Raw genomic sequence first — 24334 nt, 5'->3', positions numbered from 1 at the left:
ACTTCTTGCTCCTACCCTCTACTTTTTTGAACATTTTGTTAAAAATCGCGCAACATTTCAGCGCCCTGCTACTCATGCCAGGAATATAGTACGTTCATATGGTTAGAATGTGTGGATAGGAAACACTCGGACGTTTTTAAAACTGGTTAAATCACGACTGTGGCTATAACATAACGTCGTTACATCGGAAAGCGCAGGAAAACCTGATCACAGAAAATGGAAATAAATATCCTTGCGCCACTTCCAGCAATTGTTCACAGTGAGCCGAATTAGATAAGACCGAGCATTCAACTCCCACAGCATGCCCATGTTGTCTAGAGTCTTATGAATTGAATCATCTTTGATTCTTGGTTGAACTGAAACAGGGAACCACTTACCTCCAGTCCGATAGAGGTCACCACCTCTATCGCTTATTAACGTTACTAATACCTAAAGTAGCATTACAAACGTATTTGAAGTGTTTTGTGAAAGTTTATCGTCTACTTTTTGAATTTAAAAAAATGACGTTACGTTGTGAAATCGCTGTTTTTTTCGTTTATCACACAGTCTACATATAACGATATCTTGGCTTTATATGTCCCGATTTAATCGAAATAATGACCCAATAGTGTTTATGGGACATCTAGGAGTGCCAACAAAGAAGATGGTGAAAGGTAATGACTGTTTTCTATTTTATTGTGCGGTTTGTGTAACGCCGAAATGCTAATTATTTTGTTTACGTCCCCTGCTGTGCTTTTTCTGTTGTAGTGTATTGGTGCATGCTATCAGATAATAGCTTCTCATGCTGTCGCCGAGACAGCTAGCCAGGCCATCGGTAGCAAGCTAGCATAGGATGGAGGTCTGTTGTTAGCCACCTCTTGCGTTCTGTCAGTAGATTAGTGGGGTTCCGTGTGGTAGAGGGGATTAATCCAAATCACACAACAACAACAAAAATAAAAACAATAGATATAGTTATAGAGGCCCAAGAAGAAAACATAATAATAATAAAAATAAATAAATTGTCCGATTGTCTATTCAGATAGCAGCCGGTAAGACAGCTAACGGTTAGCAGGCCGCAGATGGGCGTTCAGGTAACGTCGCACGGAGGAGCCAGCCGGATCTCCTTCAGGTAGATAACGTCGGCAGTCCAGTTGTGAAGGACCGGTGGGGCTCCGCGTAGGCGGGGTCCGGATAGGTGACTGCAGCCCCGGAGTGATTGATGGAACTCAGGAGTGATTGACGGAGCTGGCTAGCTCGGAATAATTGATGTTTGCTCGGAATCGACGAATGCCCATAGTCACACGGATAACACCTAGCTAGCTGTGAGATCCAGGTATGAATGTCCAGAGAGCAGTTGAAATCCAGGGACATGGAGAGAAAAATTGGTCCGGTATGTTCCGTTCGAGCCGCGCTGCCGTACAAAACTGGCGATAGATTTTCGAGCTAAAGGATAGCTGATGACCACAAACCATGGTTAGCTGAATACTAACGTTTTGCCAGTAAAGAAGCTAACTAGCTTCTGAACTAGCTTCTGATTAGCTTCTGGATTAGCGTCTGCTTCTGGCTAGCTCCTCTGGGCTAGCTTCTTGGAGGATTACAGATTTGAGGTAAATAATACTTTTTATAAATATAAATTGGTGAGGCGGGTTGCAGGAGTGTTTTGAAGATGAGTAGATGGAAAATAAAAATAAAATGTATGTGAAAAAGTTGTAAATATATATATATATACAGGACACGACAAGACGAGGACAAAAGACGTCTGAACTGCTATGCCATCTTGGTTGACTCGATTTACATGAACGTTTTTGAAAATGATGCCATAGTTTTTGAAAATGATGCCATAAACGTTGGCAACCATGCCTCTTCTGTTCTATAAATGTACTAACAGGGATTGAACGCATGTTCTTCAGATTAAAAAACCAGATTATTTAGCACATCTCTGTTTCCTGCTTAGAATTTCAACATTCTGGAAAGTAGAAGTTGGGTCTTTCCAAAAAAAATGGAGAACCTGGGGATTGAACCCAGGACCTCATACATGCAAAGCATGCGCTCTACCACTGAGCTACACCCCCTTTCAGGGAAAGAAAAAATTGTTTCTTATTTTCTTAAATTTCTCCTTTATTATAGCAGGTTAGCCAGTTAAGAACAAGTTCTCATACACAACTGCGACCTGGCCAAGGTAAAGCAAAACAGTGCAATTCATTTGCAGTCTGGACGCGGAGGGGTGAACATCTCCTGCTCTGACTGCAGCTGGAAGGACTGCTGCGAGAGGACTAGGCCGCCTGTGATTGCCTTGATAAGGCGGAGCTTTACCTAGCATAGACTTACAGATGACCTGGAGCCAGTGGTTCTGGCGACGAGTTACACATGGAACAAACAAGCGCACAGTCAATAACAAAATAGCCAGTGGTTCTGGCAACGAATATGTAGCAAGGGCCAGCCGACTAGAGCATACAGGTCGCAGTGGCCATATCAAGACAATTGACCTTTTCTTTACACTGTTGTGATGAAAGTACATTTCCATAATATCAGCTATCTACCATAAACTATTGATACAACATGATTTGTCTACAAAGTCCTCCAATGAATGTAAATTTCCATGGAATTTGAAGCCTTTTCTATAAAGGCACGGATGGGATTTGAACCCATGTTCTTCGGTTTACGAGACCGACGCCTTACCACTTGGCCACCATGCCACTCTATAATGCAATATATATATATATCAACATTCTGGAAAGTAGTAGTTGTGCAAATGTGAATTTGGCACACAAACTCAGTGGAGAAAGGACCTCATAAATATATAGCATGCACTCCCCTCTGAGCTTCCATCCCATTTAATTTGCAGATAAAACGCAATATCAATACACTGTACTTTATATATACACAACTCCATTGAAACTACAATGAAATGATAGCAGCAATTCTTAAAACAGGTACGGACAGGGATCGAAAACTTGAACTTCAGTTTTTGAAAATGATGCCATAAAAGTTGGCAACCATGCCACTTCTGTTCTATAAATGTACTAACAGGGATTGAACGCATGTTCTTCAGATTAAAAGAACAAATTATTTAGCACATCTCTGTTTCCTGCTTAGAATTTCAACATTCTGGAAAGTAGAAGTTGGGTCTTTGCAAAAAAACATGGAGAAGCTGGGGATTGAACCCAGGACCTCATACATGCAAAGCATGCGCTCTACCACTGAGCTACACCCCTTTCTGGGAAAGAAAAATTGTTTCTAATTTTCTTAAATTTCTCCTTTATTATAGCAGGTAAGCCAGTTAAGAACAAGTTCTCATACACAACTGCGACCTGGCCAAAGGTAAAGCAAAGCAGTGCAATTCATTTGCAGTCTGGACGCGGAGGGGTGAACATCTCCTGCTCTGACTGCAGCTGGAAGGACTGCTGCGAGAGGACTAGGCACCTGTGATTGCCTTGATAAGAAGCTTTACCTAGTATAGACTTACAGATGACCTGGAACCAGTGGTTCTGGCGACAAGTTAAACATGGAACAAACTAGCGCACAGTCAATAACAAAATAGAAGGGATTTTTTTTTTTAAAGGCAATAAATATGCCATAGTGTAATCACAATTTAGCAAATGAACACTGGAGTGATAGATGAGCAGATGATGACATGCATGTTACTGTTGTGCAAAAGTGCAGAAAGTAAATCCAAACAATTGCCGATGAGGTAGGTAGATTGGGTGGGCTATTTAGTAGATGGGCACTTGCTCTGAAATCAGCTGGACAGGTGGCGAATCCGCTCCACCTTGGTTTTTCATATTGGAAATGTAACTACCAAGTCAACGTCAGTTAACAAAAAGATGCAAAATTTTTGTCAAAAAATGATTTTTTTGTCAAATAAATGAATGGGAAGTCATGGCCAAACCATATACACATAAGAACTGTATGAATAAGATACTTTTCCAATTTTATTATCATATATATATTATTTTTTTACATGCGCTTAAGTAATATGTTTTGTCCATTTTCAATATGATTTCATAGGAAGTCAAAAGTCAAAAGTCAAAAATGTCAAAATTTTGTAAAAACTTCACACACCCTTAAAAAAGTGCTTTCTGGACCGTTTTTCAAATTCTTTCAAAAGTACATTTGTCAATTACACACGTATAAGAACTGTATCAACATACTTTAGTTGTATTTTATTATCATATTTTTTATATATTTTTTTTTACTTGTGCATAAGGAATATGATTTGTCCATTTACAATATGATTTCATTGGAAGTCAAAAGTCAAAGTCAAAAGTCACTTTTTTGGGGGCCAAATGCCATAAGAAATTTGACATGCTCGAAAATCCTGCAGAAATGCAAAATTGACTGGGCTGATGAACTCGGGATGGCCGGGCAGTGATAGTTGTTCCTTTCCATCACTCGTTGTGTTGATTTCATCATGTCCATTTGGTGATGTTTTTTCACTATTGAATCATATTGCAAATGCACGTGCATTGTTGTTTCAACTGGTAACCCAAAAATGAAACATATGGTTGTAAATGCATTTACCTTGGACTCCTTTGTTCATGCCCGCTTTCATGGGAGTACCCTAAAAAAGGCCGTTGAAAAAATGAGTTGTATTTTATGGACTGTTTAAAATATTCTGATGGATACGCATGATAAAAAGTGCAACTGGTGATTTCATCAAATTTGTTTATTTTTTTAACCCAAAAATAAAAATATGGTTGTAAATGCATTTACCATATCATTATGATATTAATGCCCGCTATGGGAACACAGGATGGCCGGGCAGTGATAGTTGTTCCTTTCCATCACTCGTTGTGTTGATTTCATCATGTCCATTTGGTGATGTTTTTTCACTAAGAGTCATATTGCAAATGTGTAATGCATTTGCAATATTGTTCAAATCATTTACCATATGAAATTTGAAAATGCTCAAAAATGCAAAATTGACTGGTCTGATGAACACAGGATGGCCGGGCAGTGATAGTTGTTCCTTTCCATCACTCGTTGTGTTGATTTCATCATGTCCATTTGGTGATGTTTTTTCACTATAGAATCATATTGCAAGTGCACGTGCATTTGCAATATGTTTCAATGGGCATTTACCATATGAAATTTGACATGCTCAAAAATCCTGCAGAAATGCAAAATTGACTGGCCTGATGAACTCAGGATGGCCTGGCAGTGATAGTTGCTCCTTTCCATCGCTCGTTGTGTTGACTTCATCATGTCCATTTGGTGATGTTTTTTCACTGTTGAATCATATTGCAAGTGCACGTGCATTTGCAATATGGTTCAATGGGCATTTACCATATGAAATTTGACATGCTCAAAAATGCAAAATTGACTGGCCTGATGAACACAGGATGGCCGAGCAGTGATAGTTGTACCTTTCCATCACTCGTTGTGTTGATTTCATCATGTCCATTTGTTTATGTTTTCTCACTTTTGCAAAGTCACTGTGCATTTGCAATATGGTTCAATGGGCAGGTACCATCACGAATTTGTCATGCTATAAAAATCCTGCAGGAATGTGAAATTGACTGGGATGGCTGGGCAGTGATTCTGGTTCATCTCAATGGCTCGTTAGGGTTGATTTCAGAATGTCACTTTTGGTGATGGTACCTCACTGTTTAAACATATTGCAAATGGACAAGAGTCACCAGCAAGTCATCGTCCATCAGTCAATTAGATATCATTCTGACACCAAACTGATACAAACTGACACCAAACCCACTTTTTCCAACTCGTTTAGTAGCCAACTATCACATACTTCAGAGCTGGCCCAAAATTCACAACGCCTTTGGTTCAAACCATAAAAAAACATAAAACACGTAGTTACGTTCTAGCTGCGGGTCCATTTCTTATGTTACGTGTAGACCTTGCTGAGGCGACCCCGAATCCCAAGTTTTGGCTCGATCGGTCATTTGGTGTCCGAGCAAAACCCTAATTGGTGCTGAAAATCCACTTTTTTCCATGACTTGCTACGGGGTCCTTGAATGAGCTATCGGACAGAAACGTTGGGGTCTGTCTATATGGGCCGAGACGGTCGCAATGCACCTAGTCTTGCGACTCTGGGACATTTCTAAATGTCGCCATTTTCGTGATGCAAAAATGAATTGAAGTCATTGCAAATGTACGAAGCTGTTTCTCGGTCCGAGAACCGTCTAGAGCCACGTAACTCACCACGCACTATCGACCGGAGGTCTAGAACAGGATTCTAAAGTTTCGAACTCTAGGTCCGACGGTTCTTTAAAAGTTCCAACAAGGTTAACTAATGCAGGCAGTGTATGTCTCTACGCACCCCAATGGGTCCCTACTTCCAAGCTGTGTGTGTGTGTGATTTAGTTTTCCTTTGAAATTTTACAGGACAAATGACTGATTTACAGTTCATGGGGGTTGCCTAATCACATATATGAAGTTTTGGAAAGATCTGACTTTTTTAACCCCTCGAAACAGCCCAAGAGACACCAATTATGGCACTTCCGGTTGGCACAGGAAGGATAAGCTGTAAGTCAACACATATCCTCATTGGGGTATGCTTTTACAGAATCCTCAGTTTTAAGTCTTTACGTTAAGAATTGACTGATTTACACAGGGTTGAATGCACTATGTCTATCAAACTGCAGGCAGGGTATGGATAAACACTTTTAGGGTGATTTTAACCACTTCCGGTTGGTCCAGGAAGCTTAGAATCAACACAGGTAGACCTCGTAGTGGCCTGATGGACTGTCATCGAAGACAGGTTCATACGGCATTCATAACCCACATAGGCTTCAGGTTGAATTTAGGGGTGCAGGCAATGTATTCCTATGGGGAGAGAAGTCAATGCAAACTCTTTGAAGTAAACACCTTCTTTTAACTATTAAGGGTTAATGCCACACGGTCAAGGTTAGGCTTGCACGGATCGGGAGGACCTTAGGAACGTACCTGAGGTCGAATTGTGCTTCTCACCCTAACAGTTCTCTCACTGTCACCCAAAAGCAAATGACGTTGTGGGGCAGGCTTCATTTTGGCCTACTTTTCTAATGGTCGCTGCGCTTAGACCGAGCGAGCTACGGTCAAGCGGGATATCTCGTTGAACTCGGCACGGCCTAGAGAATATGTTTATGCCATTGCCTGCTCTCTGTGTCTTTGAGCACCGCACTTTTTAACTCCATCCTTGCTGTGTGTGTGTTTTTCTTTGACATCTGTTGGGAGAAATGACTTTTACAGTTCATGACCTAGTCACACATGAAGTTTAGGAAAGATGTGAAACCCTTCAAAACAGACAGTGTGACCCAATTAAAGGCACTTCCGGTTGGCACAGGAAGCTATAAGTAAACATATGTCTTGATTGACATAGAAACTTACAGAATCCTGAGTTTTAAGTCTTTAAAAGAATTGACTGATCTAATCTACACAGGGTTGAATGTAGTCATTTTCACCTTTGAAGGTTATGACATCAAAACACCTTTTGGGTCAATTTAACCACTTCCGGTTGCTCAGGAAGCTTAGAATCGACACAGGTAGACCTCATAGTGGTCTGATGGACTGTCATAGAAGACAGGTTCATAAGGCATTCATAACCCAATACGCTTCAGGTTGAATTTAGAGGTGCAGGCAATGTATTCCTATGGGGAGAGAAGTCAATGCAAACTGTTTGATGTAAACACCTTCTTTTAACTGGTAAGGGTTAATGCCACACGGTCAAGGTTAGGCTTGCACGGATCGGGAGGACCTCAGGTACGTTCCTGAGGTCGATTTGAAAACGGTTCTCTCACTGTCACCCAAAAGCAAATGACACAGAAATCTCGCAGAGCTCCGCAGCACACTTTAAAAAGATTCGTAAGAACACCCTGCAACTGGATCTGTAACCGTTGAAAAAAAAAACACCTATCCGTGAACATCACCAATCTGTCGTTGTACGATTTCTCTTAAATGACGATAGATAAATGGCTGGTTCTTTTTTATTGACACCGGAGGCTCCTTGACTTTGACGTGAAGTGGAAAAATAATTTCTCTATTTTCATTTTGGACCTTTAATCCCAGATAAATGGCCATAACTCAAATGCCGTTGAGGCCTAGACGCCATCTTGTTCGGGGCCAACTGCCCATTATGCCAAACATACGCTCACCGAGTTTCGGCTTGGCTAATATTTTCAGTTTTCGAGATAAGGCCCCGTCGTGAATCGTTATGTTTTGTCCAATAGCAATATGATTGCTTATGCCCTCTTGTGGGAATTTCCGGGACAGCGGAAAAATGACCAACATCTTATTATTTTTGTAAAACGGAAACCGAATGTCCGACAAAGTTCATTTGATGACTTCCTGGTAGGCATGTAACAATGACAAGAAACTCTCATGTAACACTGATGTCACAATGTCAGATGAAAAAGAAAGACATTACTTACTTTCAGAGAGCAGCGTATCACACACTCTAACCAACTGAGCTAACCGGCCGCTGGCTACAGAGCACAATTGTTGAGATGCACCGAGCCTCTGCAAGTGCTGGAGCGCAAACTAACAAGTCCACCAACAGCATAGCCTGACAAGACTGGACACTCTTGGTTGCTCCTTGTGGCAATTCCAAACAGCTGGGGAATTTGATCAATTGGTATTGTGTTTGCTTAGCATGCTATAGGTAGTGGGATCGATGCCCGCATTCCCCAAAAACACATTTTTGTGGATCCAAGAAAGCTGCAGTTCACACTTCATGCAGCCTTGTCTTACGACAACCTACTGTCATGTAGCAATGACAAGCAACTTTAATGTAACACTGATGTCAAAATGTCAGATGAAAAAGCAAGACATTACTTACTTTCAGAGGAGCAGCGTAGCACACACCATTGAGGCCCACAAACAAAGCTGTGGAAAGTTTCCTTGAAGCCAGAGCATAAAGAAAGAACAAATACAGATGCCGAAACCCGGGATCGAACCAGGGACCTTTAGATCTTCAGTCTAACGCTCTCCCAACTGAGCTATTCCGGCAATTCACTCAACATAATTCTGTGGCACCCTTGACAATTCACATGCATGTGACTCATAATTTTGACACTCAAAATGTACATAATAGCCAGTATGGGGATCGAACCCATGACCTTGGCGTTATTAGCACCACACTCTAACCAACTGAGCTAACCGGCCATTTGCTATTTTGCTCAATTGTTGAAATGCATGCACCGAGCCTCTGCAAGTGCTGGCACGTCAACAAACAAGTCCACCAACAGCATAGCCTGACAAGACTGGACCCTCTTGGTTGCTTCTTGCGGAAATTCCAAACGGCTGGGGAATTAGCTCAAATGCTTTGCACGCGTGAGGTAGTGGGATCGATGCCCACATTCTCCAAAAGCACATTGTTTTATGGATCCAAGAAAACTCCAGTTCACACTTCATGCAGCCTTGTCTTACGACAACCTACTGTCATGTAAACAATGACAAGAAACTGTCATGTAACAATGACAAGAAACTCTCATGTAACACTGATGTCACAATGTCAGATGAAAAAGAAAGACATTACTTACTTTCAGAGAGCAGCGTATCACACACTCTAACCAACTGAGCTAACCGGCCGCTGGCTACAGAGCACAATTGTTGAGATGCACCGAGCCTCTGCAAGTGCTGGAGCGCAAACTAACAAGTCCACCAACAGCATAGCCTGACAAGACTGGACACTCTTGGTGGCAATTCCAAACAGCTGGGGAATTTGATCAATTGGTATTGTGTTTGCTTAGCATGCTATAGGTAGTGGGATCGATGCCCGCATTCCCCAAAAACACATTTTTTGTGGATCCAAGAAAGCTGCAGTTCACACTTCATGCAGCCTTGTCTTACGACAACCTACTGTCATGTAGCAATGACAAGCAACTTTAATGTAACACTGATGTCAAAATGTCAGATGAAAAAGCAAGACATTACTTACTTTCAGAGGAGCAGCGTAGCAGACACCATTGAGGCCCACAAACAAAGCTGTGGAAAGTTTCCTTGAAGCCAGAGCATAAAGAAAGAACAAATACAGATGCCGAAACCCGGGATCGAACCAGGGACCTTTAGATCTTCAGTCTAACGCTCTCCCAACTGAGCTATTCCGGCAATTCACTCAACATAATTCTGTGGCACCCTTGACAATTCACATGCATGTGACTCATAATTTTGACACTCAAAATGTACATAATAGCCAGTATGGGGATCGAACCCATGACCTTGGCGTTATTAGCACCACACTCTAACCAACTGAGCTAACCGGCCATTTGCTATTTTGCTCAATTGTTGAAATGCACCGAGCCTCTGCAAGTGCTGGCACGTCAACAAACAAGTCCACCAACAGCATAGCCTGACAAGACTGGACCCTCTTGGTTGCTTCTTGCGGAAATTCCAAACGGCTGGGGAATTAGCTCAAATGCTTTGCACGCGTGAGGTAGTGGGATCGATGCCCACATTCTCCAAAAGCACATTGTTTTATGGATCCAAGAAAACTCCAGTTCACACTTCATGCAGCCTTGTCTTACGACAACCTACTGTCATGTAAACAATGACAAGAAACTGTCATGTAAACAATGACAAGAAACTCTCATGTAACACTGATGTCACAATGTCAGATGAAAAAGCAAGACATTACTTACTTTCAGAGAGCAGCGTATCACACACTCTAACCAACTGAGCTAACCGGCCTGGCTACAGAGCACAATTGTTGAGATGCACCGAGCCTCTGCAAGTGCTGGAGCGCAAACTAACAAGTCCACCAACAGCATAGCCTGACAAGACTGGACACTCTTGGTTGCTCCTTGTGGCAATTCCAAACAGCTGGGGAATTTGATCAATTGGTATTGTGTTTGCTTAGCATGCTATAGGTAGTGGGATCGATGCCCGCATTCCCCAAAAACACATTTTTTGTGGATCCAAGAAAGCTGCAGTTCACACTTCATGCAGCCTTGTCTTACGACAACCTACTGTCATGTAGCAATGACAAGCAACTTTAATGTAACACTGATGTCAAAATGTCAGATGAAAAAGCAAGACATTACTTACTTTCAGAGGAGCAGCGTAGCAGACACACCATTGAGGCCCACAAACAAAGCTGTGGAAAGTTTCCTTGAAGCCAGAGCATAAAGAAAGAACAAATACAGATGCCGAAACCCGGGATCGAACCAGGGACCTTTAGATCTTCAGTCTAACGCTCTCCCAACTGAGCTATTCCGGCAATTCACTCAACATAATTCTGCTCCCCAACTGAGCTATTCCGGCAATTCACTCAACATAATTCTGTGGCACCCTTGACAATTCACATGCATGTGACTCATAATTTTGACACTCAAAATGTACATAATAGCCAGTATGGGGATCGAACCCATGACCTTGGCGTTATTAGCACCACACTCTAACCAACTGAGCTAACCGGCCATTTGCTATTTTGCTCAATTGTTGAAATGCACCGAGCCTCTGCAAGTGCTGGCACGTCAACAAACAAGTCCACCAACAGCATAGCCTGACAAGACTGGACCCTCTTGGTTGCTTCTTGCGGAAATTCCAAACGGCTGGGGAATTAGCTCAAATGCTTTGCACGCGTGAGGTAGTGGGATCGATGCCCACATTCTCCAAAAGCACATTGTTTTATGGATCCAAGAAAACTCCAGTTCACACTTCATGCAGCCTTGTCTTACGACAACCTACTGTCATGTAAACAATGACAAGAAACTGTCATGTAACAATGACAAAACTCTCATGTAACACTGATGTCACAATGTCAGATGAAAAAGAAAGACATTACTTACTTTCAGAGAGCAGCGTATCACACACTCTAACCAACTGAGCTAACCGGCCGCTGGCTACAGAGCACAATTGTTGAGATGCACCGAGCCTCTGCAAGTGCTGGAGCGCAAACTAACAAGTCCACCAACAGCATAGCCTGACAAGACTGGACACTCTTGGTTGCTCCTTGTGGCAATTCCAAACAGCTGGGGAATTTGATCAATTGGTATTGTGTTTGCTTAGCATGCTATAGGTAGTGGGATCGATGCCCGCATTCCCCAAAAACACATTTTTTGTGGATCCAAGAAAGCTGCAGTTCACACTTCATGCAGCCTTGTCTTACGACAACCTACTGTCATGTAGCAATGACAAGCAACTTTAATGTAACACTGATGTCAAAATGTCAGATGAAAAAGCAAGACATTACTTACTTTCAGAGGAGCAGCGTAGCAGACACCATTGAGGCCCACAAACAAAGCTGTGGAAAGTTTCCTTGAAGCCAGAGCATAAAGAAAGAACAAATACAGATGCCGAAACCCGGGATCGAACCAGGGACCTTTAGATCTTCAGTCTAACGCTCTCCCAACTGAGCTATTCCGGCAATTCACTCAACATAATTCTGTGGCACCCTTGACAATTCACATGCATGTGACTCATAATTTTGACACTCAAAATGTACATAATAGCCAGTATGGGGATCGAACCCATGACCTTGGCGTTATTAGCACCACACTCTAACCAACTGAGCTAACCGGCCATTTGCTATTTTGCTCAATTGTTGAAATGCACCGAGCCTCTGCAAGTGCTGGCACGTCAACAAACAAGTCCACCAACAGCATAGCCTGACAAGACTGGACCCTCTTGGTTGCTTCTTGCGGAAATTCCAAACGGCTGGGGAATTAGCTCAAATGCTTTGCACGCGTGAGGTAGTGGGATCGATGCCCACATTCTCCAAAAGCACATTGTTTTATGGATCCAAGAAAACTCCAGTTCACACTTCATGCAGCCTTGTCTTACGACAACCTACTGTCATGTAAACAATGACAAGAAACTGTCATGTAACAATGACAAGAAACTCTCATGTAACACTGATGTCACAATGTCAGATGAAAAAGAAAGACATTACTTACTTTCAGAGAGCAGCGTATCACACACTCTAACCAACTGAGCTAACCGGCCGCTGGCTACAGAGCACAATTGTTGAGATGCACCGAGCCTCTGCAAGTGCTGGAGCGCAAACTAACAAGTCCACCAACAGCATAGCCTGACAAGACTGGACACTCTTGGTTGCTCCTTGTGGCAATTCCAAACAGCTGGGGAATTTGATCAATTGGTATTGTGTTTGCTTAGCATGCTATAGGTAGTGGGATCGATGCCCGCATTCCCCAAAAACACATTTTTTTGTGGATCCAAGAAAGCTGCAGTTCACACTTCATGCAGCCTTGTCTTACGACAACCTACTGTCATGTAGCAATGACAAGCAACTTTAATGTAACACTGATGTCAAAATGTCAGATGAAAAAGCAAGACATTACTTACTTTCAGAGGAGCAGCGTAGCAGACACCATTGAGGCCCACAAACAAAGCTGTGGAAAGTTTCCTTGAAGCCAGAGCATAAAGAAAGAACAAATACAGATGCCGAAACCCGGGATCGAACCAGGGACCTTTAGATCTTCAGTCTAACGCTCTCCCAACTGAGCTATTCCGGCAATTCACTCAACATAATTCTGTGGCACCCTTGACAATTCACATGCATGTGACTCATAATTTTGACACTCAAAATGTACATAATAGCCAGTATGGGGATCGAACCCATGACCTTGGCGTTATTAGCACCACACTCTAACCAACTGAGCTAACCGGCCATTTGCTATTTTGCTCAATTGTTGAAATGCACCGAGCCTCTGCAAGTGCTGGCACGTCAACAAACAAGTCCACCAACAGCATAGCCTGACAAGACTGGACCCTCTTGGTTGCTTCTTGCGGAAATTCCAAACGGCTGGGGAATTAGCTCAAATGCTTTGCACGCGTGAGGTAGTGGGATCGATGCCCACATTCTCCAAAAGCACATTGTTTTATGGATCCAAGAAAACTCCAGTTCACACTTCATGCAGCCTTGTCTTACGACAACCTACTGTCATGTAACAATGACAAGAAACTCATGTAACAATGACAAGAAACTCTCATGTAACACTGATGTCACAATGTCAGATGAAAAAGAAAGACATTACTTACTTTCAGAGAGCAGCGTATCACACACTCTAACCAACTGAGCTAACCGGCCGCTGGCTACAGAGCACAATTGTTGAGATGCACCGAGCCTCTGCAAGTGCTGGAGCGCAAACTAACAAGTCCACCAACAGCATAGCCTGACAAGACTGGACACTCTTGGTTGCTCCTTGTGGCAATTCCAAACAGCTGGGGAATTTGATCAATTGGTATTGTGTTTGCTTAGCATGCTATATAGTGGGATCGATGCCCGCATTCCCCAAAAACACATTTTTTTGTGGATCCAAGAAAGCTGCAGTTCACACTTCATGCAGCCTTGTCTTACGACAACCTACTGTCATGTAGCAATGACAAGCAACTTTAATGTAACACTGATGTCAAAATGTCAGATGAAAAAGCAAGACATTACTTACTTTCAGAGGAGCAGCGTAGCAGACACACCATTGAGGCCCACAAACAAAGCTGTGGAAAGTTTCCTTGAAGCCAGAGCATAAAGAAAGAACAAATACAGATGCCGAAACCCGGGATCGAACCAGGGACCTTTAGATCTTCAGTCTAACGCTCTCCCAACTGAGCTATTCCGGCAATTCACTCAACATAATTCTGTGGCACCCTTGACAATTCACATGCATGTGACTCATAATTTTGACACTCAAAATGTACATAATAGCCAGTATGGGGATCGAACCCATGACCTTGGCGTTATTAGCACCACACTCTAACCAACTGAGCTAAGCCATTTGCTATTTTGCTCAATTGTTGAAATGCACCGAGCCTCTGCAAGTGCTGGCACGTCAACAAACAAGTCCACCAACAGCATAGCCTGACAAGACTGGACCCTCTTGGTTGCTTCTTGCGGAAATTCCAAACGGCTGGGGAATTAGCTCAAATGCTTTGCACGCGTGAGGTAGTGGGATCGATGCCCACATTCTCCAAAAGCACATTGTTTTATGGATCCAAGAAAACTCCAGTTCACACTTCATGCAGCCTTGTCTTACGACAACCTACTGTCATGTAAACAATGACAAGAAACTGTCATGTAACAATGACAAGAAACTCTCATGTAACACTGATGTCACAATGTCAGATGAAAAAGAAAGACATTACTTACTTTCAGAGAGCAGCGTATCACACACTCTAACCAACTGAGCTAACCGGCCGCTGGCTACAGAGCACAATTGTTGAGATGCACCGAGCCTCTGCAAGTGCTGGAGCGCAAACTAACAAGTCCACAACAGCATAGCCTGACAAGACTGGACACTCTTGGTTGCTCCTTGTGGCAATTCCAAACAGCTGGGGAATTTGATCAATTGGTATTGTGTTTGCTTAGCATGCTATAGGTAGTGGGATCGATGCCCGCATTCCCCAAAAACACATTTTTTTGTGGATCCAAGAAAGCTGCAGTTCACACTTCATGCAGCCTTGTCTTACGACAACCTACTGTCATGTAGCAATGACAAGCAACTTTAATGTAACACTGATGTCAAAATGTCAGATGAAAAAGCAAGACATTACTTACTTTCAGAGGAGCAGCGTAGCACACACCATTGAGGCCCACAAACAAAGCTGTGGAAAGTTTCCTTGAAGCCAGAGCATAAAGAAAGAACAAATACAGATGCCGAAACCCGGGATCGAACCAGGGACCTTTAGATCTTCAGTCTAACGCTCTCCCAACTGAGCTATTCCGGCAATTCACTCAACATAATTCTGTGGCACCCTTGACAATTCACATGCGTGACTCACTCATAATTTTGACACTCAAAATGTACATAATAGCCAGTATGGGGATCGAACCCATGACCTTGGCGTTATTAGCACCACACTCTAACCAACTGAGCTAACCGGCCATTTGCTATTTTGCTCAATTGTTGAAATGCACCGAGCCTCTGCAAGTGCTGGCACGTCAACAAACAAGTCCACCAACAGCATAGCCTGACAAGACTGGACCCTCTTGGTTGCTTCTTGCGGAAATTCCAAACGGCTGGGGAATTAGCTCAAATGCTTTGCACGCGTGAGGTAGTGGGATCGATGCCCACATTCTCCAAAAGCACATTGTTTTATGGATCCAAGAAAACTCCAGTTCACACTTCATGCAGCCTTGTCTTACGACAACCTACTGTCATGTAACAATGACAAGAAACTGTCATGTAACAATGACAAGAAACTCTCATGTAACACTGATGTCACAATGTCAGATGAAAAAGAAAGACATTACTTACTTTCAGAGAGCAGCGTATCACACACTCTAACCAACTGAGCTAACCGGCCGCTGGCTACAGAGCACAATTGTTGAGATGCACCGAGCCTCTGCAAGTGCTGGAGCGCAAACTAACAAGTCCACCAACAGCATAGCCTGACAAGACTGGACACTCTTGGTTGCTCCTTGTGGCAATTCCAAACAGCTGGGGAATTTGATCAATTGGTATTGTGTTTGCTTAGCATGCTATAGGTAGTGGGATCGATGCCCGCATTCCCCAAAAACACATTTTTTTGTGGATCCAAGAAAGCTGCAGTTCACACTTCATGCAGCCTTGTCTTACGACAACCTACTGTCATGTAGCAATGACAAGCAACTTTAATGTAACACTGATGTCAAAATGTCAGATGAAAAAGCAAGACATTACTTACTTTCAGAGGAGCAGCGTAGCACACACCATTGAGGCCCACAAACAAAGCTGTGGAAAGTTTCCTTGAAGCCAGAGCATAAAGAAAGAACAAATACAGATGCCGAAACCGAACCAGGGACCTTTAGATCTTCAGTCTAACGCTCTCCCAACTGAGCTATTCCGGCAATTCACTCAACATAATTCTGTGGCACCCTTGACAATTCACATGCATGTGACTCATAATTTTGACACTCAAAATGTACATAATAGCCAGTATGGGGATCGAACCCATGACCTTGGCGTTATTAGCACCACACTCTAACCAACTGAGCTAACCGGCCATTTGCTATTTTGCTCAATTGTTGAAATGCACCGAGCCTCTGCAAGTGCTGGCACGTCAACAAACAAGTCCACCAACAGCATAGCCTGACAAGACTGGACCCTCTTGGTTGCTTCTTGCGGAAATTCCAAACGGCTGGGGAATTAGCTCAAATGCTTTGCACGCGTGAGGGGATAGTCTCCAAAAGGTTTTATGGATCCAAGAAAACTCCAGTTCACCCACATTCTCCAAAAATGACAAGAAACACATTGTTTTATGGATCCAAGAAAACTCCAGTTCACACTTCATGCAGCCTTGTCTTACACAACCTACTGTCTTGGTTGCTAAAAACAATGACAAGAAACTGTCAATTAACAATGACAAGAAACTCTCATGTAACACTGATGTCACAATGTCAGATGAAAAAGAAAGACATTACTTACTTTCAGAGAGCAGCGTATCACACACTCTAACCAACTGAGCTAACCGGCCGCTGGCTACAGAGCACAATTGTTGAGATGCACCGAGCCTCTGCAAGTGCTGGAGCGCAAACTAACAAGTCCACCAACAGCATAGCCTGACAAGACTGGACACTCTTGGTTGCTCCTTGTGGCAATTCCAAACAGCTGGGGAATTTGATCAATTGGTATTGTGTTTGCTTAGCATGCTATAGGTAGTGGGATCGATGCCCGCATTCCCCAAAAACACATTTTTTGTGGATCCAAGAAAGCTGCAGTTCACACTTCATGCAGCCTTGTCTTACGACAACCTACTGTCATGTAGCAATGACAAGCAACTTTAATGTAACACTGATGTCAAAATGTCAGATGAAAAAGCAAGACATTACTTACTTTCAGAGGAGCAGCGTAGCACACACCATTGAGGCCCACAAACAAAGCTGTGGAAAGTTTCCTTGAAGCCAGAGCATAAAGAAAGAACAAATACAGATGCCGAAACCCGGGATCGAACCAGGGACCTTTAGATCTTCAGTCTAACGCTCTCCCAACTGAGCTATTCCGGCAATTCACTCAACATAATTCTGTGGCACCCTTGACAATTCACATGCATGTGACTCATAATTTTGACACTCAAAATGTACATAATAGCCAGTATGGGGATCGAACCCATGACCTTGGCGTTATTAGCACCACACTCTAACCAACTGAGCTAACCGGCCATTTGCTATTTTGCTCAATTGTTGAAATGCACCGAGCCTCTGCAAGTGCTGGCACGTCAACAAACAAGTCCACCAACAGCATAGCCTGACAAGACTGGACCCTCTTGGTTGCTTCTTGCGGAAATTCCAAACGGCTGGGGAATTAGCTCAAATGCTTTGCACGCGTGAGGTAGTGGGATCGATGCCCACATTCTCCAAAAGCACATTGTTTTATGGATCCAAGAAAACTCCAGTTCACACTTCATGCAGCCTTGTCTTACGACAACCTACTGTCATGTAACAATGACAAGAAACTCTCATGTAACACTGATGTCACAATGTCAGATGAAAAAGAAGACATTACTTACTTTCAGAGAGCAGCGTAACACTGAACTGAGCAAAATGTCAGATGAAAAACAATTGTTGAGATGCACATTACTTGCTTTCTGCAGAGGAGCAAACTAACAAGTCCACAACAGCATAGCCTGACAAGACTGGACACTTGGTTGCCCACAAAAACAGCTGGGGAATTTGATCAATTGGTAGTTTGCCTCTGCTAAGGTAGAGCATAAAGAAAACACAACAAGTGGATCACAAAAAATGCTGAAACACTTCATGCAGCCTTGTCTTACGGACCTACTGTCATGCTATGACAAGCTTTAATGTAACACTGATGTCAATTGAAAGATGACTTTTTCCTACATTGTAATGGGCTACAATGACTTTGACCATGATTATGCACGCTTCAAATGACACTTTATTTTGCAACCTTTTCAGTCATGTGGATGCAATGTTACACCAAGCAGTGTAATGTAACACTTTATGTCAAAACCATTCATTTGATGAAAAAGCAAAATGCTATCAAATCACGCAATTTGACCATATTTATGAAATGGCCCATCAAAAAAGCTGTGGAAATTTGGCCATGTGGAAAGAACAAATTTTGCAGCTGTTTATTAAATCAGCAATGTCAACCAGGGACCTTTAAACAGGCTGAAATGTTTTGTATATCATTGGAAAAGGCACAACATTCACATGGCTGTGCACTAAATGGGCAGTTCAGATTTGTCACTTCAGCTGCAACTGCAACTATCTCAGTTGTGCAAAATCCTGACATCCTGTCATTCAGCTCAAGTGGATTTGTACTGGTGTGGGCATTTGTCTCTTAATGTAACGTCTCTTCAGATTTCACAAATTCCTTTTTGCTAATATCTGGCAGTTAAACAGTAAAGGATAAACCTCCCAAAGATGCAAATAAAAAAACTGAGGCCTAAACTGTCTGCGTAGGTTACTTGTATAGTAGAGCTGCGCCGTTCACAGAAGTCCTCCACATGTGAATCCGATGACGTGGGTGTAGAATTTATTTTGTGTGACCAATTTTTCCAACAGCTGGAAGAATTGCTCTGGCGTGGGATCGATGCCCACATTCTCCAAAACAATTCTTTTTAAAATGAAACTCGTGTTGAAAAATATGATTGCCTTGTTGATGATACCGACCTCTGTCAACTAACAATGACAAGAAACTCTTAAAACACTGATGTCAAATTGATCAATATTCAGGTTACCTGTCAGTCTGACCATTCTGGATCATTTAGAATTTTAAGAACCATTTAGAGGGACATCTCACCTCATGTCAATGGAATAGAATATACATGTTTGACATCCTTCATTTAAAAACGTACTAAATCAGATTCATCCACGTCTGATGGGCCAAAAGATCAGAAATTAAAACCAACAAACCACTGTCGTGACGTGACCTTGAATTATCTGAGGAACTGTTTAATTGTTAGCCGACTCTAAATGCATCATGTTAGGATTTGGGGTGCAAAATGAGGAAGTCCACCAACAGCATAGCCTTTTAAAGACTGGACCTCTCCCGACTTAAAAATTCTCAAACGGCTAGAAATCTATCAAATTGATAGTTAACTTATTAACCCACATTCTCCAAAAACACATTGCAGGATGCAAAAAACTCCAGTTCACTTATGATTCAGTACTATACAAGTTGGTTTAATTGAATTACTGTCATAACAATGAAAAAACACAGGCTAACACTGATGTCAAAATGTCAGATGAAAAAGACAGACATTACTTACTTTCAGAGAGGTTTCTCTTCACAAAGCTGTGGAAAGTTCCGTAAGAAAGGACACTTATCATTGCTACATTTTTGAACACAAACTAACCGGCACCAGCTTGGAGTAAAAGCATGAATGTATTTATGCGGGATGCCCGAAACGTGGAAAGGTAGGTGGTTGGTCTTCTCTCTGATTGGCTACATGAGATCACAATGTCGTTGGTTGTCCGTGGCTCCAGTCTTGAACAGAACTACAGGATGGGTTTTCCTTTCACTGTTCTGGAAGATGGGCTAATCAACCCTGTCGCTGATTCCTCAGTGGGTGATGAGTAGGATGGTTTGGATATAGTAGCAGAATGATCTCACTTAAGGTCATTTTTCTAGGTACTTGTGAGTTTCAGTGGAAAGTTCCAAACGTGTAGCTTGCGCCTCACGGTTTTCTGGTTAATGTTAATTTCTGTTACCATTCCTTTTATGCACTCTGGCCAGCCGGGGATCGCTTCTGTCAGTCTGACCAACTCTCTGTCCCTAACGTGGCATGGCTACTTACTAATGCACATTTTCTAGGGAGTTTCTGCTAACACGTTCAAAGTGAATACTGGAACAATATTTCTAACATAAGACTGGTCAGAGATTAGCTATAGAAAAATGTCAAATTGGTTTTCATTTTTACTAGAAACGTCCTCACTCTACAGGTAGGAAGTCTCACACTTCATGAGCCTTTACATTGTATATGAAATATGTTTTTTCAAGACAAAGGTTATTTTTGTTGGGAAAGGCCTGTTAGCAAAAACATTCCTTTAGTTATACTGGAGGGTCAGATGAAAAAGAACCCACATTCTGCTGTAAATTGATCTGATCCTCACAGGACAGTCATGACACCACCACAAGACTTCGTACACAAGGCGGTTGGGGTTTGCAGCGTTTTCTTGTTCCTAACTTACAAGTCCACTCAGCATAGCCTGACACTGGCAGCTGTGAGAACCCCTTGAGGATCCAAACCGTGGGGAATTTCCACCAATTAGTAGCTGATGCCAGGGTCCATCTTGCCCCATTCTCCAAAAACACATTTGAGGCCTATATGTTTTCCTTCATGCAGGATGTCGGTTGAGCCTACTGGCAGGTAACAAAGTTACCCCAACTCTCATCTTTATTGGTTAATTTTGTGTGAGTGGCAATCATACCTTTTATGACACCATCAAATCTTTGATTCCTAAGGTCTTTGTCCATTGTGATGTGGTCATCTGTGATGCCAGTAGTCCCTCTGGCGGCCCCTGTAGTGGACAATGTGTGAATCAGGACAACTCGAAAAGAGGTAGGTCTTGTTTTATGCTTTTCAGACCCAGGCAGACCATAACTGAACTAATAGTTTCTCTCTCTTTTAACAGAAAACTATTCCAGTTCAACGACATGTCAAAGACCTCTTTGAGGAGCTCATCATTTATATGTTTCTGTCTGGATACATTCTTTGGGTGTAATGTCTTGTTCTAACATGTCAAATAAAGTGTTCTATATAAAACAATCCTAACCGTTGCAGCTACCTTAATTGTATCTGATTTGCATTTAACACCAAGGGGGAATGTAGTAGGCTTGTCATTGACATGTATCAATCAGCATGGAACTCTGAACCATCCACACATTTTTTTGAGGATGGAGAATTTCCCATCTAGGACAAATGATGGGTGTCAAAACAAAAGCTTTCCAATGTCCAGTAGGATGAACTGACTCAATGTTATAGTGGTTTGCCAAAGTGAAACCAGCAGGGCTGTGGTTGGATGCAGTGTTGGTAATTTTCAACTGAAATTACAACTTTCCTTGATACCGCTCACTAGCTTGGTTTCCATCCAAATATGGACATTTCTTCTTTAATGATATGCATGTCAATCACTCATGGCTCAAATGGGAAGAGCTTGACTTCATCGCTACTTGTTTGAGTAAGAAGTGTTGACAAGCTGAATGCCCACCGAGCTGTCTGTTTTTTAAAACTACTAGCACACAGCTCAGACACCCATGCATTCCCCACAAGACATCTCTTCACAATCTCAGCGTCAAGTCCCAACTACAAAGGTCATTGTTTTATGATTACGTTGCAATCTATTCCGCATCAGGATAAGATTTCAACACACAAGACACTCTCAAAATGTAACAGATGGGTCTGAAAAAGCAAGACACTCCTTTCAAGATGCGTACACGAGCTTGCACCAACAGGAGCTTCAAACTCCAGACCACCACAATAGGAGACTGGCAATCATTATGCATTTGGGTCCCAAGGCTTTGATGACCAAAGACTACTTTTGACAAGAGCCACCCTTGCCTTGTGGCGCTCAACGAAGATTGCTGACAAAACAGATGGAAGTTTTCTTAACAGTCAAGCAAATGTACAATTTGAGAGGAATGTGATAATGTAGAGAAATCTTTTTTTTGGTCAAAGTTAAATTACAAATCTCTATTTAGCAAGTTAGACTAGCTAGTGACCAAACATGTAAAGTGGCCACCATGCCACTCTATAATGTTCAAATATTGATACATATATGATATATATATATATCAACATTCTGGAAAGTAGTAGTTGTGCAAATGTGAATTTGGCACACAAACTCAGTGGAGAAAGGACCTCATACATATATAGCATGCACTCCCCTCTGAGCTTCCATCCCATTTAATTTGCAGATAAAACGCAATATCAATACACTGTACTTTATATATACACAACTCCATTGAAACTACAATGAAATGATAGCAGCAATTCTTAAAACAGGTACGGACAGGGATCGAAAACATGAACTTCAGTTTTTGAAAATGATGCCATAAAAGTTGGCAACCATGCCACTTCTGTTCTATAAATGTACTAACAGGGATTGAACGCATGTTCTTCAGATTAAAAGACCAAATTATTTAGCACATCTCTGTTTCCTGCTTAGAATTTCAACATTCTGGAAAGTAGAAGTTGGGTCTTTGCAAAAAAACATGGAGAAGCTGGGGATTGAACCCAGGAGCTCATACATGCAAAGCATGCGCTCTACCACTGAGCTACACCCCCTTTCTGGGAAAGAAAAAATTGTTTCTAATTTTCTTAAATTTCTCCTTTATTATAGCAGGTAAGCCAGTTAAGAACAAGTTCTCATACACAACTGCGACCTGGCCAAGGTAAAGCAAAGCAGTGCAATTCATTTGCAGTCTGGACGCGGAGGGGTGAACATCTCCTGCTCTGACTGCAGCTGGAAGGGACTGCTGCGAGAGGACTAGGCCGCCTGTGATTGCCTTGATAAGGCGGAGCTTTACCTAGCATAGACTTACAGATGACCTGGAACCAGTGGTTCTGGCGACGAGTTACACATGGAACAAACTAGCGCACAGTCAATAACAAAATAGAAGGGATTTTTTTTTTAAAGGCAATAAATATGCCATAGTACCGAAGTAATCACAATTTAGCAAATGAACACTGGAGTGATAGATGAGCAGATGATGATGTGCAAGTAGAAATACTGGTGTGCAAAAGTGCAGAAAGTAAATAAAAACAATATGGCGATGAGGTAGGTAGATTGGGTGGGCTATTTAGAGATGGGCATCTCCTGCTCTGACTGCAGCTGGAAGGGACTGCTGCGCAAGGACTAGGCCGACTGTGAGTGCTTTGATAAGGCGGAGCTTTACCTAGCATAGACTTACAGATGACCTGGAGCCAGTGGTTCTGGCGACGAGTTACACATGGAACAAACAAGCGCACAGTCAATAACAAAATAGCCAGTGGTTCTGGCGACGAATATGTAGCGAGGGCCAGCCGACTAGAGCATACAGGTCGCAGTGGCCATATCAAGATAATTGACCTTTTCTTTACACTGTTGTGATGAAAGTACATTTCCATAATATCAGCTATCTACCATAAACGTCGAACAGGGATTGAACCCATGTGCTTCAGTTAACAAAAACAGATGGCTTTGCGCATCTATTTCATTCTTAGAATGTCAACATTGTGGAAAGTGGGAGTTGTGCAAAAGCTAATTTAACAAGTGAATACTCTCAAAAGACAAGTTGGGGAATACTGTAGGTAAGGGAATTACCCCCCTGTATTGGACAAAAATGAATGGGAAGTCATTGGCATCGGACAAACCATATACACATTGTCCAATACCACCCAATTCGGCGTTGATTCATGCAAAGTGTATTGCAAATGCCATATGGCAATTGCCAGTTGTCACACTTTAAAAATCCAACAGGTGGCGAATCCGCTCCACCTTGGTTTTTCATATTGGAAATGTAACCCAAGTCAA

At 42.3% G+C, this 24334-nt stretch overlaps 21 non-coding genes across 21 annotated transcripts; all 21 read right to left on the bottom strand.

Annotated features, from left to right (window-relative positions):
- Positions 1–1979: 1979 nt before the first annotated feature.
- On the bottom strand, positions 1980–2051 carry trnaa-ugc (transfer RNA alanine (anticodon UGC)). The gene has a single exon. It is a non-coding gene; the product is annotated as a tRNA-Ala (tRNA).
- A 552-nt stretch (positions 2052–2603) lies between these two features.
- On the bottom strand, positions 2604–2675 carry trnat-cgu (transfer RNA threonine (anticodon CGU)). Its single transcript has one exon. It is a non-coding gene; the product is annotated as a tRNA-Thr (tRNA).
- Positions 2676–3122: 447 nt separating this feature from the next.
- trnaa-ugc (transfer RNA alanine (anticodon UGC)) lies at positions 3123–3194 on the bottom strand. Its single transcript has one exon. It is a non-coding gene; the product is annotated as a tRNA-Ala (tRNA).
- A 5658-nt stretch (positions 3195–8852) lies between these two features.
- Positions 8853–8925, bottom strand: trnaf-gaa (transfer RNA phenylalanine (anticodon GAA)). The gene has a single exon. It is a non-coding gene; the product is annotated as a tRNA-Phe (tRNA).
- An 82-nt stretch (positions 8926–9007) lies between these two features.
- Positions 9008–9081, bottom strand: trnai-aau (transfer RNA isoleucine (anticodon AAU)). The gene has a single exon. It is a non-coding gene; the product is annotated as a tRNA-Ile (tRNA).
- An 872-nt stretch (positions 9082–9953) lies between these two features.
- trnaf-gaa (transfer RNA phenylalanine (anticodon GAA)) lies at positions 9954–10026 on the bottom strand. The gene has a single exon. It is a non-coding gene; the product is annotated as a tRNA-Phe (tRNA).
- Positions 10027–10108: 82 nt separating this feature from the next.
- On the bottom strand, positions 10109–10182 carry trnai-aau (transfer RNA isoleucine (anticodon AAU)). Its single transcript has one exon. It is a non-coding gene; the product is annotated as a tRNA-Ile (tRNA).
- Positions 10183–11061: 879 nt separating this feature from the next.
- Positions 11062–11134, bottom strand: trnaf-gaa (transfer RNA phenylalanine (anticodon GAA)). The gene has a single exon. It is a non-coding gene; the product is annotated as a tRNA-Phe (tRNA).
- A 126-nt stretch (positions 11135–11260) lies between these two features.
- On the bottom strand, positions 11261–11334 carry trnai-aau (transfer RNA isoleucine (anticodon AAU)). The gene has a single exon. It is a non-coding gene; the product is annotated as a tRNA-Ile (tRNA).
- An 876-nt stretch (positions 11335–12210) lies between these two features.
- Positions 12211–12283, bottom strand: trnaf-gaa (transfer RNA phenylalanine (anticodon GAA)). The gene has a single exon. It is a non-coding gene; the product is annotated as a tRNA-Phe (tRNA).
- Positions 12284–12365: 82 nt separating this feature from the next.
- Positions 12366–12439, bottom strand: trnai-aau (transfer RNA isoleucine (anticodon AAU)). Its single transcript has one exon. It is a non-coding gene; the product is annotated as a tRNA-Ile (tRNA).
- Positions 12440–13318: 879 nt separating this feature from the next.
- trnaf-gaa (transfer RNA phenylalanine (anticodon GAA)) lies at positions 13319–13391 on the bottom strand. Its single transcript has one exon. It is a non-coding gene; the product is annotated as a tRNA-Phe (tRNA).
- Positions 13392–13473: 82 nt separating this feature from the next.
- Positions 13474–13547, bottom strand: trnai-aau (transfer RNA isoleucine (anticodon AAU)). Its single transcript has one exon. It is a non-coding gene; the product is annotated as a tRNA-Ile (tRNA).
- An 876-nt stretch (positions 13548–14423) lies between these two features.
- On the bottom strand, positions 14424–14496 carry trnaf-gaa (transfer RNA phenylalanine (anticodon GAA)). Its single transcript has one exon. It is a non-coding gene; the product is annotated as a tRNA-Phe (tRNA).
- Positions 14497–14575: 79 nt separating this feature from the next.
- On the bottom strand, positions 14576–14652 carry trnai-aau (transfer RNA isoleucine (anticodon AAU)). Its single transcript has one exon. It is a non-coding gene; the product is annotated as a tRNA-Ile (tRNA).
- An 875-nt stretch (positions 14653–15527) lies between these two features.
- On the bottom strand, positions 15528–15600 carry trnaf-gaa (transfer RNA phenylalanine (anticodon GAA)). The gene has a single exon. It is a non-coding gene; the product is annotated as a tRNA-Phe (tRNA).
- Positions 15601–15684: 84 nt separating this feature from the next.
- On the bottom strand, positions 15685–15758 carry trnai-aau (transfer RNA isoleucine (anticodon AAU)). Its single transcript has one exon. It is a non-coding gene; the product is annotated as a tRNA-Ile (tRNA).
- Positions 15759–16784: 1026 nt separating this feature from the next.
- trnai-aau (transfer RNA isoleucine (anticodon AAU)) lies at positions 16785–16858 on the bottom strand. The gene has a single exon. It is a non-coding gene; the product is annotated as a tRNA-Ile (tRNA).
- A 926-nt stretch (positions 16859–17784) lies between these two features.
- Positions 17785–17857, bottom strand: trnaf-gaa (transfer RNA phenylalanine (anticodon GAA)). Its single transcript has one exon. It is a non-coding gene; the product is annotated as a tRNA-Phe (tRNA).
- An 82-nt stretch (positions 17858–17939) lies between these two features.
- Positions 17940–18013, bottom strand: trnai-aau (transfer RNA isoleucine (anticodon AAU)). Its single transcript has one exon. It is a non-coding gene; the product is annotated as a tRNA-Ile (tRNA).
- A 5021-nt stretch (positions 18014–23034) lies between these two features.
- Positions 23035–23106, bottom strand: trnaa-ugc (transfer RNA alanine (anticodon UGC)). Its single transcript has one exon. It is a non-coding gene; the product is annotated as a tRNA-Ala (tRNA).
- Between the last annotated feature and the right edge of the window lie 1228 nt (positions 23107–24334).

Source organism: Oncorhynchus nerka, unplaced genomic scaffold, assembly GCF_034236695.1.
Source record: "Oncorhynchus nerka isolate Pitt River unplaced genomic scaffold, Oner_Uvic_2.0 unplaced_scaffold_1166, whole genome shotgun sequence".
In the NCBI taxonomy this organism is placed as follows: domain Eukaryota; kingdom Metazoa; phylum Chordata; class Actinopteri; order Salmoniformes; family Salmonidae; genus Oncorhynchus; species Oncorhynchus nerka.
The sequence above is the reverse complement of the archived record's forward strand: the minus strand, read 5'-3'. Positions and strand labels throughout refer to the sequence as shown.